At 46.4% G+C, this 5,671-nt stretch overlaps 1 long non-coding RNA gene across 1 annotated transcript; it reads left to right on the top strand.

The window, feature by feature from the left end:
• Window positions 1-1,689: 1,689 nt before the first annotated feature.
• On the top strand, window positions 1,690-3,614 carry LOC142922754 (uncharacterized). Its single transcript, XR_012940270.1, has 2 exons — window positions 1,690-2,010; window positions 2,564-3,614. It is a non-coding gene; the product is annotated as an uncharacterized LOC142922754 (long non-coding RNA).
• Window positions 3,615-5,671: the final 2,057 nt, after the last annotated feature.

The raw sequence follows: 5,671 nt of genomic DNA, 5'->3' as shown, positions 1-5,671 counted from the left end.
GCCACAGCCCGTTGCTGTTCTGCTTACCCAGCCCATGTCGGGCTAGTACATGGTCACAGATCTCGTGTTCCGAGCCCACCCTGGCATTAAAGTCTCCCATGAGGAGTAGCTTGTCGGTTCGCAGTGTGTTTTTAATGGCAGTGACGAGAGCTTTATTGAAAGCCTCCTTGGCACCATTGTCTGCGTCCAGTGTAGGCCTATAAGCACTGATGAGTGTGGCAGAGCGCCGCCCGGCCAAGGGAATGCGCCACCTCCTCAGCCACTCACTAATACCAACAGTGAATTCAGCGACGCATTGGATGATTGAGGTTTGCATAGCAAAACCCACACCTGGGAGGTGGCGAGCATCTTCTGGATCACCCTTACAGAAGAAGGTGTAGCCCTCACAAGCATCTGTCAGAGTCTTCTCCATGTAAGAGGGTTTCATTAAGCGCTACAATGTCAATGTTGAATTATCTGAATTAATGGGCCATGAGGGCTGTCCTTCTGTGTGGTCTGTCGTTTTTTTTCGTCAGAGTCCAGGATTGTGCTGACGTTCCATGAAGCATCTTTAAGGGGTAAACAAGTCTTGGATTTCCTTGAGTTTCAGACACTGAATGGAATGCTCTGGTGGTAGTGGATAACCACCCGGAGTGAGTGGAACAGATAATTTTAGATCACCTTTTTTCGGTCCTTCCCCATCAGGGATGAGCAGTGCGGGGCTGTTCAGAAACGATGGAAGTTGTCAAGGAGACATGCTGGCCCTCCCCGCATCTGTGCAGAGTTTGGATAGATATTCCAGTCACATCCTTGACCTGCATCTTCCGCTATTTGCTGTCACCACAGCGCTTAAAAAAACGGGGTGGGGGGGATCAAGAAGCCTGCACTAGAAGTGGATTAAGGTGAGGGGAGGGGAGCGAAGTCCCGACGCCCACCACCTTCAGTCAAGCCAAACAGACTCAGGTGGCCTGAGGAACTCACGACGATATTCATCTGGCCAGAGCTATAGGGGACAATCGGACATTTGATTTGCTGAATACCGCCGTTGCAGGTCCCCACCACAGATTTGGAGTCAGAGTTTTTTACACTAGCCAAAGCTTACCCCATAAGGCAGTGGGGCAGTGCTTCGCAAGTTATAGATGCCTCTTGGGACCACTGCAGCTCCACGATCCCCTACTGGTTTGGCCTGGTGTCGTGGGACACCAGTTTCCATGAGCTGCCAATGTGGAGGCATAGTAGGAGTCTTGGTGATGGAAAGGCTCTGTACTGGCAGGGAAAACTTACGCACTTGGTTTCCTGTTTCACTATGATGGCTAGCCATCGGCAGCATTTTACAGCATGGGTAGAAAACACAGCAAGCAAGCGAGCATGCAAGCAAGCAAGTGGGCGTGCACCTACACTCATGATTACTGCACGAGGTGCATCACATCACCCTGGTGTTTTAGACAACCACCAACCCAAAGGCAGTAGATACGACTGTAGAGTAAGTAGATACTGCTGTGGAATCAGTAGATACCAATATATTCAGTAGATACTACTGTAGAGTCAGGAAATACGACTCTAGAGTCAGTAGATGCTACTATAGAGTCAAGGAGTTACTACTATAGAGTCATTAAATAGTACTGATCCTACTGATCCTATTGCATCTTTTTACCCCCACTTTCTATAACTTTTTTCATTCAGGCCTTGTGGAAGGCTCTCATAGTTTTGTTGACGGACAAATGTCCAGATAAACTGAACACTTTCATATTAGCTTAGTGTTTGCATGTATATGTTATGTTTTTTGAGAGACGACAAGTTTTCAAATATATTTTCTATTTTCCCAAGGCAAAGAAGGAGTACTTAATACTAGTATAAAATAAAGACGTTTGAAACCGGCTCCTGGAAGATGGCGCCTCGCTTGCGTTTTTCAGGCGAGGTCGGGCTTCCATTTGGCGTCAGGCCGCAGCTCCCGCCCAGCTGCAGCCAGCCCAGCGTCGCACTCCTCGAGTGCACTGCGGTACCGGCAGCACGTGACGAGGGTGGATTGAGGTGCCTGCCCTTTGACATTAAATTTGTGACTACCACGCGGGCGTGCCACACTGCCAGAAAACCCATCTCTATCATTCCTGTAGTCTTGTTAAAACTGCAGAAAAAGTAATAAGCTTTTGTTTGCTTATGTTTTTGTGCTAACTGACCAAGAATGGGCAAAATGTAGGCCCATCGTTTGACCTAAGCAAGTTGAGACCCCAGATTGAGTGTTTCTGATGCAACATTAAACGTAACAATAATATATTTTGGAATCATAGTTAAGAGACAAACTACATATATATGAATAAAAATAATTAACATGTTTTCAAACGTAAAATGCTATCAATGGTCTTTAACAGCGGGCAATCAGGCTGCTTAAAATACTACGTGCAGTGAGGAAAAGTATCGCAATTAAAAGTAGTACTTGAACTTCATCAAGCTGGAGGAGTACAGAATGTATTTTTTGACTCATGATAATTTAGAACACATTTTTATCGTGTTAAATCTTGTGTGTAAACAGGATGTTTACTTTGTCTTCGATCTGTTGAGATTTTATATATTGTGCTTTTTTAAGGTGCTTTGGTGGAGTGAAGTACCTGGCATCTGAGATGAAATGGAGGCAATAAAATGTAACATCAAGACTGCAAGGTCCTCACTGCGTTGCATTGATATAATTTATTGGAATAGTCAAAGATGGGGAGTATCACTGCCTTAAATCAATTATGCATCGCTGTACGTTTTATTGCCAACTTGTGATTATATCAAATACCCAGATACTGCCTTCACTTAAGATGAATGCGTTCAATGCGGCTTAAAATGTACCTTCTCATCAATCCATAGACCAAGGAATTTAAATGCATTAACGATGTAATTCTTAAGCAAAGTTTGAACACGTTCATATTATCATGCCAATTAGAAAAAAAATATGTATACTGCTTGTATAGCGTTCTATATCAGTTTGACAATTAAACCAATCGTTAAATGAGGAAAAAATGACTGAAGGCATGCTCTACACTCGGCTTTGCAATCTGCAATGATAGCCTGATTCACGAGCCTTGAAGTCCTCAAACAAATGTCATGCCTCTTGCCTGGATCACCAGTAAACTGCATAATGTGGTGCCTGATTTTAATCGGTTATCCACTGATAAAGGGCAGTCAATATCTACCTCTGCAAAAGCGGCATACAACTTCTAATTTGGTTTGCAAAGTGATCACCTTACTACACTTCTTGGCGATTGAAGCAGAAGCAAAACATTTTGGTCATTTAGCACTCGTTATGATGCAGTGAAAAAATACGTTTGCAAATTAAAACAAAGACAGCATACAAAGAACATATGAGGGTATGCCCCGACGTACACGATCATCACACGTATTGTATTGTGCCGCTCAGCCAAGCATCTCAATAAATCGGGGACTTACCATACATTATGCTTGCATACACTGCGAACGGAAGGAGCATTGCCTCGCAACGCTCCTGCTGGCAGTGACGTTATAGCGATACCTCGCGATGTTAAATGTATGGCGACATTGTGCATGACACTGGCATTTGATGCCCGAGGACTCTGCAGAGGTGCGTTGAATATTTCAGTTTCCACCTGGCTGAGAATAAAGTGCCTCTGTTTGGGTTCATGTGTCGTGCTGTAATTGGGCTGCGGGCACTTACCTGCTGTGGCATAAAGGGCCCATCAGGGGCAGTACCTTGCACCGGCAGCGTGGCGACAGACGGACACACCTGGAAGGTGTAATAAAGCCGGACCTCTCAACGGGTCCTGGCCAATTCCAAGACAGAAGCCAGAAGACCAGCTAGCCAGGGCCCTGGGACCCTTAGCCCCGCTGTCTATGTAAGGAACGGGATTCTGTGGGCCAGTGGCGAGACCCTGGGAACCCCAGGCCCGACGTTCTTGGAAGGGCCGGGTCCGAGTGGGCCAGTGGTTGGGACCCGTACCTTGGCTGGGTCGGGTCAGAATAGCCTCACCTAGGTGACTCATAGCCGGAGGACCTGAGAGCGGTAGCCCGGTTTTAATATGCGCTAGTCCGGATGCTGTACCTCCCCAGGTAATAAATAAAAAGGGCTGTAGCCTTAGTGAAGGCTGAGACTGTTGCTGTTAAGCGTTTATTGAATAAACGCGTTGCCTCTACAAGTCGTCTCCGAGAACTCAACACCAATGTGCCAGGTAAACAAACGAATTCATAAATAACGAGAGAAAAAAAATTACGCAAATGTGTTTTTTTCAGATGAATTTAATAAAATAAATCCAATCAGTCTCCATACCCCAGGCCACAATCCCCCGATTTTGGATAACTTTCATTGGAGGGGTGGTCGAGAGGCCAAAATGTTACAAGCCATTTGGATCATGTAAATTCTTATATTCCAGCATATGCCACGACAAATAGGACTTTTGATTTAAAGCTTTCGTGACTGCAGGGATTCATATTCTTGTTTTTTTAATGCTCGTCTAGCAATTGACTTGTTTAAGTTGTGGGGTGGACAGCAAACATAGTGAAGCAGAGTGGAGAACCCGACGTGGGGAATAAACTAAAATGCGATGTGAATTAAGATTATTTAAAAACAGTAAGTGCAATCTTAAAATGTATTTTGGACTGAATAGGTAGTCAGTGGCGGGATCGTAAGATGGGTGTAATATAATGACGAATACGGATATGAGCAAGTACTCTTACAGCTGCATTCTGCACATATATGTGTAATGAGTTCAACTGAGTCGCAGACGTCCTCTTGGAGCCAACACATTTATTTAACACCAACACACGGTCACCAAAAAAAATCCTTCATGGAACCCAGCTTTCATGGGTGCTCCGCCAGGCCTCAAGTTGGTTCAGTGAAGGTCCGAGGTGGTATCTCGGGCGACACATATTCATCCGGGATTGCTGTTGGGCGTAGCTCCTGCATAGGCGAGGTGATCAAGGTCCGCGATGCAGCTTGTAGAAGCGGCCAGAAAGATCGGTCGATTCCTGCATGATGTGCTGCGAGCAGGAGCGGTAGCTGCATCCCCGGTGCTCTAGCTGACTGTGTATCAAGTGGCGGCAGCGGCTGTTGCTCTGGTGTCTCTGTCCACTGCGTCCGATGGAAGACAATGGCTCCATCCTCGGAGCTCCAGCTCTCCACATGGCGAGTGCAGGTGGTGGCTCTGTCTATGCGAGCTACACTTCCCGTGTGCCAAGGAGAATCGACAGCTCCGTCTCCAGGCCAACGCTGTCGACTCGGCACTCCACGTGAAATTGCGGTTGTTCTGGCTTGTCCACCTCGGCTCCTAGAACTGCGGGGATCGGCAGCTGCTCAAGTTGCACAGTATCTACTCTTTCCCCTCTCTCTCCTCGACGATCGCCGTCAGAAACCAATCAATGGCGGAGGTATGGCGGTCCAGTCTCTTAATTATGTGTTGCCATTATTTTTGTATTGGCGATACTGCTTCTCTGGTTCGTGGCGGGGCCTCCACCTCTTTCGGGAATTTAGCTATCATCGGGTTCCGGTTCCTGATGAATTCCAGTTTTCGGGTACCCGGGGCACTTCGGGATGACACCTCTTCCTCTAAGGGAGCTCACCTCCGGGTCTTCATTCTGGATACCCTAGACTGAATCCCACCTCTGCCACAAGTGTAAAGAAGCTCTTTGGATCTTTCGGTAAAGTCACGTAGAATGAGACTAAAGTAATACATTGATAAAA

The sequence above is a fragment of the Petromyzon marinus genome, unplaced genomic scaffold (genome assembly GCF_048934315.1).
Source record: "Petromyzon marinus isolate PM22_M1 ecotype Great Lakes invasive population unplaced genomic scaffold, UKy_Petmar_22M1.pri1.0 PM_Scaffold_162, whole genome shotgun sequence".
NCBI lineage: Eukaryota > Metazoa > Chordata > Hyperoartia > Petromyzontiformes > Petromyzontidae > Petromyzon > Petromyzon marinus.
This window is presented reverse-complemented; position numbering and strand designations above follow the sequence as displayed.